At 49.0% G+C, this 13,532-nt stretch overlaps 1 protein-coding gene and 1 non-coding gene across 2 annotated transcripts in view; one reads left to right on the plus strand and one right to left on the minus strand.

The window, feature by feature from the left end:
• The window catches only part of Tpst (tyrosylprotein sulfotransferase), a 307,475-nt gene that overhangs the window by 9,543 nt on the left and 284,400 nt on the right, over nucleotides 1-13,532 (plus strand). The gene's annotated exons all lie outside the window — the stretch shown is intronic.
• On the minus strand, nucleotides 11,264-11,345 carry TRNAS-UGA (transfer RNA serine (anticodon UGA)). The gene has a single exon. It is a non-coding gene; the product is annotated as a tRNA-Ser (tRNA).

A 13,532-nucleotide genomic window follows, 5' to 3' on the forward strand; every position in this document is an offset into this window, starting at 1 on the left:
GCCCGAGAAAGGGTCGTGCTATTTTCCTCTTCTCGACAGGCGGTGGTGAGAAAGGTTCCCGGGCCGTCAACTGGTCCCTTTGGGAACAAGACGCGACGTCTGTGCGAGCGGCCGAGAAGATCGTACTGGTGGTAGCGTGGTGGTATACTTAAAAGCAGCGGAACAGTTAGCAGACGCCCTAAAACGGCCAGACTGTTTGCGTGCCGTGTTCTTGAAAAGTGCCACCGATAATATCCGCGACAGGACATGTTAATGTCTATCACTGCACGAGGCCTCTGGCACGTACGCATTATTGCGGCCCCGCCGTGGTGGTGCAGTGGTTAGGGCGCTCGTCTACTGGGCCCAGGACGAATAAATAATAATAATTGGTTTACAGGAAGGGCAATGCGCAGTATCTGTCACACTTGTGTCTGTGGACACATGAAGGAAGGTGGGAGTGAAGGTGGAAAGAGAGAAAGAGGAGCCGTAGTGGAGGGCTTCGGAGTAATTTCGACCACCTGGGGATCTTTAACGTGCGCTGACATCGCACAACACACGGACGCTTCTTCGTTTCGCCTCCATCGAAACGCAGTCGCCATGGTCGGGTTCGAACCCGGAACTCCGGCTCAGTAGTCGGGCGTCTTACCACTACACCACCCCGGCGGGGCAGGGCCCAGGAAGACGGGATCGAATCTCGGTCTTGGCGGCCGCTTTTCGATGGAGGCGAAATGTAAGGCGCTCGTGGGCGGTGCGGTGTCAAAGAACCCCAGGCGGTCGGAATTTCTGGAGACCTCCTCTGCGGCGTATCTCGTACCTTACTGCCCCGCCGGGGTGGCGCAGTAGTTAGGGCGTTCGACTACTGTTCCCAAAGTTACGGGATCGAATTCCGGCTTCGGCGGCCGCTTGCCAGGCGAAGTTCAGTGTACGTTAAAGAACCCCAAACGATCGAAATTTCCGGAGTCCTCCACTACGGCGCCTCTCAGACTTCGTCGCTTTACAAACCTAACCAAACTATTATAGCGAACAGCTTGAGTTTCGCCCTTTTCTGGTTCCTTCTTCCCCACCCTCTGCTCGGCCTGCTCCGTTTTTGTTTTTTTTTCGTATTTTTCTTTTCCTGTCCGCATTTTCGTCGCCAAGCGCCTTGCGTTGACATGTCTTTTTCGGAACACTTTCCTTTCTTTTCTTTTTTTTCTTTACATCGACGCTCAGTTCCAAAGGATGCATTGATAAACACGCTTTCGCTATCATTCGCAGCGCGCCCGTGTTTGCAAGAGGCTCGCTCACGCTTTTCGTGTCTACGATTTGGACCCGATCTCCCAGCTCTGAGTATATATGTAAAAAGGAGAAAATAAAAACGATAAGGAGAGGCGTGTAGAAGTCGGCGAGAGAGCGCGATCTTCGCTGTCGCCGTCCGCGCATTCCTGACGTGCTCTGCGAGCGAACTCCGGGATCCTTCCCCGTGGGGCGCGGATGGTGCTGACACCATCCGGGTCTCCGGGGAGAGAGGGGCCGGAGAGGAAACCAAGCCTCGCTTCAAGAAGCGCTTCACGGAGGAGGAAAGGAGAGCGCGAACGTCGACGGAGGTGCGATAGTGGCCGAGTCAGCAGCTGTCCCCCTTGGCTGCTGTCGAGTGAAAAGGAAAGAATGGGGTGAAAGTGAAAGCGCCGGCCTGCTGCGAGAGGGTCACGAGGAAATCAGGAAGAGGCAGAACAGCGAGTGCAAGGTCGGGAAAAAGTACAAGGGACGGAGCGTCGCAGGCTTGCCGGGCGTTTGTGGTTGTATTTGCATGCCTCACACTTTCTCTACAGTGTCGACGCGCGGTCTGCTCGGCACCGTTAATCTCTTCTCGAATAACAAGAAAGGACGCTTTTGCTACTTGAAAGGAGTTCCCGCGTTTGTAGCTCTTTGCATAGTTCGAGAGCGCATACTTTGTTGGCGGGCCCTTTTGTTTTTTAACCATTGCTGCGAACTGAGAACAGCTGGCGTTATGCGCATCGCTATAACTTGGACGGCAGTATGTACTGCGCTTTGGGCGAACGCGGTTTGTTTACACAGTGGCTTTTAATTCTTTAAGGTCGCGGTGCAGCGCTCACGGAGCACCTGCTGGTTATGCCCGTATATATCTGTCCCGAATACAAAGGTGCGTGTATGACGATCTCCCCGCGGCTTGTATTGGCACATACGTGTTCAGGTACGTTGGATAGTAAACTGCGCATGCGCGTATAGTAGTTGGCTGTGACCTCGCCTCGCCTCTCGTGTTTGCTGTTGTGTAGCGCGTTCCTGTTATTAACGCTTCGTGACGACCACGATGCCAAAACCACGCGGAGCACTCTTTCATGCCAGTGTAGAGCCGCACCTTTTGAAAACGGACTATATGTGCGGGCTAGTTGGCTGAGCGTCATGTATCGAACAAAGACAAGAGAGGGAGAAACAAGTACAGCGCTGTGTTCGTCTGCTTCATCTTCTCTTGCACTTGTGTGTTCGCGTGACGATTTCTACAATCGCTCAGTAGGGGATCGCGTACCTTTTGAGTACTGAGGTCACTGAGCGTTCGGTCACGATACTTTGCAATCGTTACTCTGACGTGCTGTTCACGCCACCTTTCGTCTTATACGAAATGCGCGTACATGCGCCCAAAAACACTAGCATCGATGGAGGTCTGTCCATACTCAGCAGAAACTCTAGTTTCGCTCTTCATAAACTTGCGAAGCATTGTCAAAAGGGGGCCTCAGTTCTCTGTAATGCCGCCTTGACGTCTGGAGGCGCACCATGCCACCGCTCATGTGTTTACCGGACCCAACAGACGCGTGTTCTTTTTTGAGGCTTTTGTATGCAGCGTGCTGGCGCTGTATGCAGCGTACCGGTGCCTGTCTCCTCGTGTTTTTCCTGCAGCGCGCGCGCCCGCAACGGTACGCAGTCCGCGGCGTTCGATATGGCGACGCCTGCTGCGACGGCTCCTGAGCGTGTAGATATAAAAGGAGGCACAGAAGCGGCCGCTTGGTCTGATTGTCTGTCCACGCGATCGAAGCGCTGTTATTACTGGGTGCACGAGCGACAGTGCTGACGCTTTCCCTCCCTGCCACGCGCACTTGAAAGCGCTAATACAGTTGGAAACCGTCTTGGCGATTCCTTTTTCTTATCCCCCCACGCCTTTACCTGCGCACGTGTCGTTCCTCGAACATCCGTCGCTACAGTTCTTTGTATCGACCGCTAGACTCTTAGGCGCTCGTTTCGTGTGAGAATCGTTGAATGCGTGAGAAAGGTTCCTTTTTGTTTTTTTAATCTTCTTTTTCATTCGATTTCGCGTTCTTTCGTTTCGGTGCGCGCCGTCTGATGCGCGTTCGATTCGCGTATCCATCGGCGACGAAGCGACGCGTGCCCACTTTCGAGAGCGCGTTCGTATTTCCGCGCGCGAGACAAAGAGGGATTCTGCGCGAGTACACATGCATGTCGCGTGTGCGTGTGTGCAGGCGTTCACGCTCTGTGCTCGTAGGACGTGTGTTCCGTATCTATCGTGCAATTAATAGTCCTTGCCCACAGTGCACGCTAAGCTCCAGTGAGAATTAGCGTCGCAAAGCCACGTGCAGGGCTTCGTTTCACGGTATGCGACTTGGATCCACGCCAGAACGCGGAATGCAGAGATTCTATTCCAATTGCTCGACTACTGTTCCCAAGGAAGCGGGATCGAATCCCGGCCTCGGCGGCCTCTTTTCGATGGAGGCGAAAAGCAATGCGCCCGTGTGCTGTGCGATGTCAGTGCGCGTTAAATAACCTATAGGTGGTCGAAATTTCCGGAGTCCTCCACTACGGCGTCTCTCATAGCCTGAGTTGCTTTAGGGCGTTAAACCCCACAAACCAAACCATTCGTTTTTGCCTTTGTTTATCCCGTGGTCCGTCAGTGTCCGAAGCGGTGCGACGGCCCCACTGCCGCTGGCTATTAGCCAATATAGACGAAGAGCGAAGTGGTATGTTCCGCCCAGCTCGAGCCATTCAGCGCGAAAACCATTTCAAGCCGTTCGACGATGCCGAGCATGGATATCGATTGCCGTTGAGGACGCACCTTGATGGTATTGCCACTTGCCTAGCGCCGCGTGGCCGCCGTGCACGTGCTTGGCGCCGACGATGACGAAGCGGTTGCTGGCTCGAGAGGCGCGCTGGTGCTGGACACTGCTATCGGAGCTAGAAGCCGACCTTACTCTCGGGTCCTCGTCTACGTGTACCTTCACGGCTCCCTGTGGCTTGAGTCGTGAAAATATGTATAATTGCTGCGAAAAGTTAGCGACTTACATATTTTTTTATTGTTTTGTTTGTTCTTTATATTTTTGTATTTTTTATGAGGTGATCATGCACGACGTCACGCGGTAGGCATACTGTCTCCCCTGCGGCTTGAGTCGTGACAATATATATATAATGGCTGCGAAAAGTTAATGACTTACATATTTTTATTAATTGTTCTTTTTATTTTTGTATGTTTTATGAGGTGATCAGGGGGTATGCACGGCGTCACGCGGTAGGCATACTGTCTCCACGCTGAGGCCTGTTGTAACGGAATGTCAAGAGTCGTTTGTGGCATCTTATGCCCAAATTCGCTGAATGTGTGCAGTATAAGCGTTAACGCTCTTAAACGAGGGCAGAGTGGAGTTGGAACCTGGTGGCTGCAATTGCGCGGGAAGGGTACCCCGCGGCGAAGCAAGCGCGACAGACGTAGCGATATCTGTGAACCGAAGCGTACATTGGTGTAAATTTTGACTCAAAGCTGTGCGCATCGTTTCGCCAGGTTCCATATATACGTGCAAAAGAAAGTCCATAGTGCATACTGAGCCGCAGTTAAAATTCGCTCTGCCTTTAGAATGAGTGTGCGTGCCGTCCTGCTGTCTGCTGATGGAAGAATTACACCCCTTATATGCACTTTAGGTGCCATAATAGCTGCCGAAGAGAGTAAGTCAGCCGGTTTATACGTCTTTTGAGAGAGCGCCAGTTTTTAGAGTGTGTGCACCTGTCTGCGAGAACCGTCGGTGAGTGGGTCAGAATCATATGCAGAGACCAGTTCAGCCGCCAAAGGGGCAGTTTTATTGGGTGTTTGCAGAATTGCTCTCAAAAGCCACATGTTAACTATAGGTTGGTGGTATACGGTAATTTTTTGTAACTGCTTTGAAACGCTTTCTTGTGTAGTGGGCACCGCAGTGTACGAGCGAAGTGACTCCTTCTCCATATATTTTACATAACGGGCGTACGATCGCTTTGCTAGCGCGCTTTAACACTCAGACCCCTTTACTCGTTTCGCTTCTTCCTCTCTGGTTGGTTCAGCTCGATCTCGCTCGGATCCTTCTCACATTGCTGAATTCATATACCAGTTCGTACGGGAGCTATATATATATATATATATATAAGATGTCTGCGAAGAGGATTCATTTGACCAAACTTCTTCCCCCTACTTCTCACGCACGGGTGGAAAAGTCTGCCCCTCTCCCCGTTCACGTTCAGATCGGTATTTGTGTTGACTCTAAAACGCCGCAAGACCTGCAAAATATGTCGTCCTGTCGGGGTAACATTTCTGGGCTTTTTGGGGAGCGCATTCCAGCGACTGTAAGTGAGAAAATGCGGCAGTAGAAAGACTCACGTTCTTCCTCCGCCGTCCTTCAGTGCACAGCGGAACGGAGAAATGCGAACTGCCCCTCGCTTTGTGTCCATTACATCCGTACGAGGCGCATTATTTACTACCTTGAGCGTGCTTCCGAGCGACGGATTTCTTCGCTGTAACGAGAAAGGAGGGGTGCGTGGTACGCAGTAGACGTGTAGAGAGGCTGCCGCATAGCAGCGGCGCAAAAGTCGATTCCCATGCGGCCACATCGAGGCCGAAGGTGGCCTCCGTTGCGTGAAAGGAGGACGCGAGATGGAGGGAGACGCCGAAGGCACGGGCCAAGAGTGACGCCGCGTCCGAATAATGTCGCGCCGGGATTGAAAGAGAATACACACTCTTTGGCGCGGTGATCAATAACTGTGCTGCGGAGAAAAGGCTCAAAGACCGAGGGGAGGGGTGTTATAGATACACGAACAAGCTGCAACGTAGAAAGCTGGAAGACTTTTCACGCTGTACAGCCCGGCAAGGCCACCTCGGCCCGTCGAAGAGCGCAGGCACGATGGTTTCGGTTCTGCGCGCGCATGTTGTGCGTGCGGTGTGATCGAGGCGGAAAAGGACGTGACTTTTTTGCAACACCGCGCGACGAATGGATTGGGCGAGTGATCGAGTGGAGGAACCGGCCCTTTATTTTTGACTCGATGGCATATGTATGGTGCTTTCCTCGGAGCGAGTGACAGCGTCGTAGGTGTAGTATGCTGTAACCGAAAAGTCAAGCTTCCGCCTTTAGGATAAGAGTTTTTATCCATCGGTGCTTTGAACTGGGTGCCTTCATGCAAAGGGGGTCTTACTGCAGTTTTTATCGTTTTTTGATTCGCTTTTGATGAGGGCGTAAATACTGAATGGCATTTTTTTTTTTTTTTTTGCAGTTCTTATGCCTCCCCCCCCCCCTTTTTTTTTTTTTTTTTTTTTTTTTTTTTTGCTCATCCCAGTCCACATCGGGGCATAACCGCAGGATTGTTTCCCGCTTCTGCCGCTGCGGTATAGTGATCTCGTTGGACAACGCTGGGTAATACCTATATAACTGGGTGCGCTGTTCCATAGCCTCCTTTATACTCTCTGTTCACACGGTTCCTTCACGTTAAGCGCAGATGCACTACAGGGGACAAAAGTTTTCAAGACACGAAAAAAGCAAACTTGGCGTACAAGCGCCACATTCTTTGGCGGTCTCTTGATTTGACTAGCTGATGTCACAACATGAGTCCGGCTTCCAGACCGTTAAGTCTGTTTCCAGACGCCGAAAGGCAAAAGAGTATTGGCTTCGATTCCTGATGATACGTCCTGGAAACTTTGTCCCCAGCGTACTTTCATGCTAAGATGGTTTTAGTCGCTTCAAGACTTTACTGTATGTGTACTGTCACTGAACTGACAACTGGGATCGAGATGGATTCCTATGGAGGCAGTTTTAGAAGAGTAAGCGAGATCTACTTGTAAACACGAGGAAGGGGGGGGGGGGGGGGGCAATGTTTTAGATTTTTCCCTCCTTCTACTCTCAGTGCTATAACCGATTCTTACCGTATGGTCACGCGATTTACATCGCTCCTGCTTTTCCACCGGTGTCCGGGTTATGACTGAGTTACTCCAGACGGAAAGTAGGAGGAGTCGAGCATCGGTCCGCACTACCTGAGCTTATTTATTATATCAGTTTCCGAACTGTCTGCAATAAATTACAAACGTCAAAACCAGGCTCTCTGACTGGACCGAAATTCGAAAGTTAGCAGACTGCCACGCCTCCTGCGGTGCCCACTCGAACTGGTCACGCTGCTCGGAGACACGAGCAGAGTGGAGGAGCCAAATTTATTAAGGGCGCCGCCAGTAACTTGCTGCTAAGCTGGTACGCGACGCCACCGTCTGTTAAAATGAACATCTGGGTACTGAAGCGGAATCCCGATATCACCATCACCTTGTAAGATGGAAGATACCCGAACATTGCATGCATATAGCGAGGACGGGGCTTCGGTTTGCGCTGTATATGGGACGAAATTCCTAGTTCCTGTTATTCCGTATAATCTAGATTCGGAGCTATTGACGACCTGTTCCTCTGCCCGCGTGTTCTCAACGATTGTGGCAACTAACTTGGGTTTATACTAGCAAATCGAAGACGGCGCATTTCACACATTTTCGCCGCTTTCCTCTTCGATATAGGTTGCCCTTTTCTTTTCATTCATACGTCCCTCGCGGCTGGTGGCACTGGCCGACCTAGTGGTAAAAAGAACATGTGCGGCTGTGAGCGCGCATAGCGTGCACATGTGAGCGCGTCTCTGCCGTTCACAGAATCGACCCGAAAAGAAAAGAAAAAAAAAAGCGCGAAGGGGTGTAGACGTCGCGCTTCTCTTCCTTGTCGCAGCGTACTGCCTCGTCTGCCCTTATCTTTGTATACTGTATACGTGGTCGGGGCAGCCAGCCCTTTGGCGGGGTTTCACGCGCGCTGACACGACGCCCTTATCTGGCGAGCGGCGTCGCACTCGGACGCGGTCACGACACGGTCGGGTGTGCTCAGCTCCTGCGGCAGATAGGCAGAGGCCATTCCCCGAAGGAGGGCAAGAGAAAGGGGCGCCGAGGGGAAAGTTGATGTTCGGTCTCTGGCCCGGGGCTGCCCAGGGCGACAGTCACGCTGCTGCCCGCGCCCGTGGCGTTCCCCGCGGTTCGTAAAGCGCCGAGACGCGTCGCTTAATTCTGTGAGTTCTCCTCGCCTGTGCTCTGGTTAACTTACCACGCATGTGGCAGGTTTTTCAAACAGATGAACTGGTTGGTTTGGTTTGTGGGGTTTAACGTCCCAAAGCGACTCAGGCTATGAGAGACGCCGTAGTGGAGGACTCCGGAAATTTCGACCACGTGGGGTTCTTTAACCTGCACTGACATCGCACAGTACACGGGTGCCTTACTTTTCGCCTCCATCGAAAAGCGGCCGCCAAGACCGGGATTAGATCCCGCGTCCTTGGGAACAGTAGTCAAGCGCCGTATAACCACTGCGCCACCCCGGCGGTGGCAGATGAACTGTCATCCCTTGTAGTAGAGCTTATTTAAGGCGTAACACCCAGGCACCTGATACACCGTGAACCTATACCGGGCCCTGCAGCTAACTTTAGCCAAGGGATAAAAAAGATTGTGCTGGTGACACTTCAGGTCTGCCTTTAAAGGACCACGGTCCACACTCCATTCGAAAATATTTTCTTCCTCAGTGACTGTGAGGCTTCGCTACCAAAACGCAAAGCCACAGACATTCTTGTTTTGAACATAGTTAATAATACCATTTTGCTGTGTCCATTTCCTTCCGTTTCTTCTAAGAATCTTTCACTCTCCTGCCTGAACGTCTCGCCTCCGCAAACGAACTCGACAACGAAATTGGCGAGAAAGAAGCGCGAAGCGAGCGGCCGACAAAATTTGTGGTCTCCGCCCATCATTCACCCGTCAGTCAGAGAGACGGGCCAGTTGGTGCCGTCTCCGCTTGTGACGTCACCGTCGGGGATCGGCGTGCCAGAGAAAAGAGGAACCTGGTTTTCCTAAAGGGGAAGATGAAAGAGAGATAGCTTTGATTTTAGCATTTTGCAAAGATTATATCTCTGATACCTTATAGAAGCACTGGATATGGTTGTTAAAAATTAAATGCCATGCCCTGGTCATTAAGTGTATGACGCTGCGTTATTTCCCTATCGGATCCTGGTTCGTGTATACATGCACTTTGCGGCTACTCGCGCTCAATTGCAAGTTCCCTATGTTGTGCCCCTGTTATCTCTCACATGGAACCTCATGTGAAAGACTAACCGACAAAGAAATCAGGATGTTCAAGCTTCGCTCTAAAAAATGTGTCTGTGAAATTACAGGTATTTTTAAAGAAAATTTCTGCACCATGTACAGAGAAAATCTGTTCTACTTCACTGACCGAAATACGTTCACGAAAAATGCAGTAATTTTCTGTTTTCCAGCCGAAGCCTTGAATCGAAGGCAAACAATTCGATATATCTTTGCCCTCTGTTCTATTTTCTACCGCAAACTGATTTTTATTTGAATAGTAGCTAAATTCTGAATAGAAAGCGAAATGGTATGACAACACCGAAGACGCTGTCCGATGATCGGCTGCGTAACAATTTTGGTTCGAAAGAAGACAACTAGTGGGGACACATTGAGGTGAATTGTTGGTTGGCTCCCTGCTACTGTGGTATCTGTTAGGCATTTTTCCACCTGCTTCCTTTCGGTGGCTAGACATAAGGCTGGTGCGAGGCCAGCCTTATGGGTGCCATCGAGTATCGCCAGCGCCGAGATATATTCGTGAGGTTAGTTGGCCAGGAGTTCGCCTTAAAATAGTGTTCATTGAAGGAATTGGCGCATAACGCAATTTTATTGTTGTTACAGGCAGAATACGGGAAATGAAAGACGAGCAAAAAAAAAAAAAGATATATTTGCATCATTATATTCACAGCCACAGAAAGAAAAACAAATAAAAAACGGTAACGCCGTATAGCAGAAAATTTTTGTTAATTTACAAACATTTTCTATCAGTTGTAAACAGAAAAAACTGTTAAATCACAGAAAAATTACAAAACAGAAAGCATGGCAGAACAGATTTCTAGCAGGACAGCTGCCAGAAAATTTCTGTATTTCTCAGCGAATATTTTTACAGTGCTGCTTTCATTGGAACGGTGCAAAGCACATGATCACAGTTAATTTCCCTAAGCGAACGAAACCATTTTCATACAGCTGCCAACCACCTTGGACAGTCATTTTTTTTTATTATATTATAATCAGTTAATTACGAATTAATATTTTTCTAATTATTAAATATTGAATTTACACTATAAATGTGATTTGCAAAGTCGGAGAGCATCTTAAGAAAAAGCCCCCCTTCTATTATCCGTCCAAGAGCAGGCACTATTTTTCATCGCGGATGCGGGGAGCGCAAACAAGAACTCTAGCTTTGGCAGTGTTGCACTTGATGTATGAAACGGAGTATAGTTTTAGTAAATAACTTGTTATGGGCCCTTTAAACGAACCGACAGCTGCGGTCACCCTTCGTACTCGCCAAGCAAAGCTTTTAAACCAACTGTAAAATATCTTAACTGTTTAATTTCAAACCTTGCTTTTGGCGCATTATGGCCTGAGTCGCCTGTGTGCCGTAAAACTCAACACAACAACATTTTCGATCGTTGTGTCGCTGCGGTTGTCTCGCGCAAAACAGTCCCACTTGGCTTTGTGGGTTGCCGCTTATTCTTGTTTCTCGAAGCGCATGCCGTGTGAGAAAATGCGTGGCATTAAGGATCTCGTCGGGGAAACGTGTGAAAACTAGTCTACACAGGGCATGCGAAATATTTTTCTGCGCTGTCGATATTACGTACGAAGTAGTACCGGTGACGCGTAGACTGGCAATTAAAGAGGACTAATCGATATTGGTAGTGAAAGAAAAATAAAAAATAAAAAGACTGTTTGGGAGGAACGCGGATGCCAATGAACAGAATTGCCAGGTATTCTCCCCCTTCCCTCCTCCTCCTCTCCAGTTTCACAGTTTTTTTTTTTTTTTTTTTAAGTTTCCTTTTGAACGGGGTTGAAAAACAGTGACTGCATGAACTGGCTCCCTATAGAGTATTGTGGTTCGCTATGAAAAAAAAAGAAAAAGAAAGCTGCGCGCTAAGAAAAAAAAAAAAAGCCTAACGCAGCCGGCAGGATTCGAACCTGCGCGGGAAGATCCCAATGGATTTCAAGTCCATCGCCTTAACCACTCGGCCACGACTGCGGACGCTTCAGGGCCGCCGGTAGACGTAACAAATAATGAGGCTTCTTCCTCTCGCCATCTGTTTGAAAAGGGTGAGGGATGTAGGAGAAGAAAAACTGGACGAGGCGCGCGCGCACAGCTGCCGTCTGCTTCCGCCGTTGGGCGTAGCGTTCAACAGGTGGAACTAGGCAGGCTGCCAGGGTCTCGCAGATTTATGCCGGCGTTGTTCAGTGGACTTTAGAGGCCATGACCAACGCATGACTAGGCCATGTGGTCGTGGGGGAATTGAATGTAATGAGGATGTGCAGTTCTCTTAACTCGTTATCATATAAATAAATAAATAAATAAATATATATATATATATATATATATATATATATATATATATATATATATATATATATATATATATATATATATATATATATATATATATATCTGCGGTGACGGTGGGAATGATGGTTAGAGGTGAGAATAGATCGATGCGCGAAAAATTTTGTTTTCAAAGCCGCGTAGTCAGGCTGGATCTTGTTTTGAAAGGCGGCGCGACAGCTTTTATTTTGCTGCTTTTTCTTATTGCTTTGCAACATAAGAAAGATCTGCTTTCTGTATTTTTCTGTTTGCCTCTTTTTTTTTTTCTTTTTTTTTTTCTTAATGTGAAGTCTCCTTTCTAGGCCGCGGCCCTTGTGCGTACCGGAAAGGACTCGCAGCACGTTTGTTGGATATAAAAATGTACAGCGTCCGACTCCATACTATTTGGCCGCTGTTTGAATTGTTCTGTAGGCACCCGTTCTTATCTACCCGTTCTCTTCGTTTTCGGTAGTGCCCACTTAGCTTATGTAAGTTGCCTAACGTTGGTGTCACAAGGAAACGTTAGTAGAACATTCAAAGGAAACGTTATACTAATGTTGATTTTTGAATGCTACTATAATACTATATGATATTTTTTGTTGTATTATAAACATTACTGTAATGTTACAAAGAAGCGTTGTTTTAATGTAACCTTTCTCGCGTTGCGTAGTTGCGCTCTGGACTGAAACGAAAAATAAGGCGCGGTATGAGAGGAGATTGTTTTACGTCTTGTAATGATTCACACGAGAACCGATGGCGGCCGGGCTACTTACTTGTTTGTGCGTTTAACGGGAGTGTTCTATGCCGCCGAAAGTGTAGAGTGCACCAGCAGTGCTTGACTTGCACCATAGCTAGAACATACGTCCGTATTCAAAAATATTTCGATGTTTTCTCAGAGGTCGTGGGCGCCATCTGTCTCCTCGTGACTGAACACGTCTGTTCTTGGTGCAGATTTTAACGTGGTATACCGTTCAGGGCCCTTTTCTGTAGAAGATTCGGCGTCGGCGCTATCGGCGTTTTGGGCGGAAAATTGCAAGCATGTAATACCTGACAGTTGCTACATGGCGGGTGGCATGAACGGCCACTGATTGTCCGGCAGGTTGTGTGACGTCACAGGGACACATGAAATGGCCGAATCGGCAGGAGCTTTCGGCGCAGTTGGTGACGTCGTAGTGCGATTTTCGCACAGTGCTTTCGCATGCAGCGAACTACCCGCATGCGACTTCGGTGATGGATACCCTCAGAGTTTAGTACAAAGCGCGTACACAGAGCATGTTTAATTTATATACCCACAGGTTTTCTTTAGATGCTAAGCGGTAATTCGTAAGTATTTACAAAAACGGGCAGTCTTTCAGCATACAAAAAGTGCGTTGGTGCGCCGAAAGAAACCACTCGGACGTGAAAATAGTGCCGGCTACATATGCGTCGATATAGCTCTAAGATGGGGTGTGGCTCTGCTGCGCCAGCTCGTTTGACGTCATCAGACGTCATATGACGTCGCGACGTTCCTCGACTCCTCATTGGTCAGTCGCGGAACGATCGCACCTCCTCTGCGGCTGGAGCGACGGTCGCAGAGCGAGCGAGAATCGGAGCGTTGCAGTTACAGCATAGAGTAACATGTACATAAAGAGAGGACACTCGATGCCATTTGCGGCCCAGCTCGAGGTTCCACGACTCGCATTTTAGGAAAACGTAGCGCCCTTGTCTTCTTTGCGCTACGTTTTCCTAAAATGCGAATGCACCAACTCGCCCAATTTAGCATTCTTGTGCAGTTCCACGACTCCGCCAGAGGGCGTTGCACCTACAAAAAAAAAAAAAAAAAAAAAAAAAAAAAAAAAAAAAAGCTTCAGTGCTGTA

Source organism: Amblyomma maculatum, chromosome 3 (assembly GCF_055883805.1).
Source record: "Amblyomma maculatum isolate TAMU_Amacu chromosome 3, ASM5588380v1, whole genome shotgun sequence".
Classification (NCBI taxonomy): Eukaryota; Metazoa; Arthropoda; class Arachnida; order Ixodida; family Ixodidae; genus Amblyomma; species Amblyomma maculatum.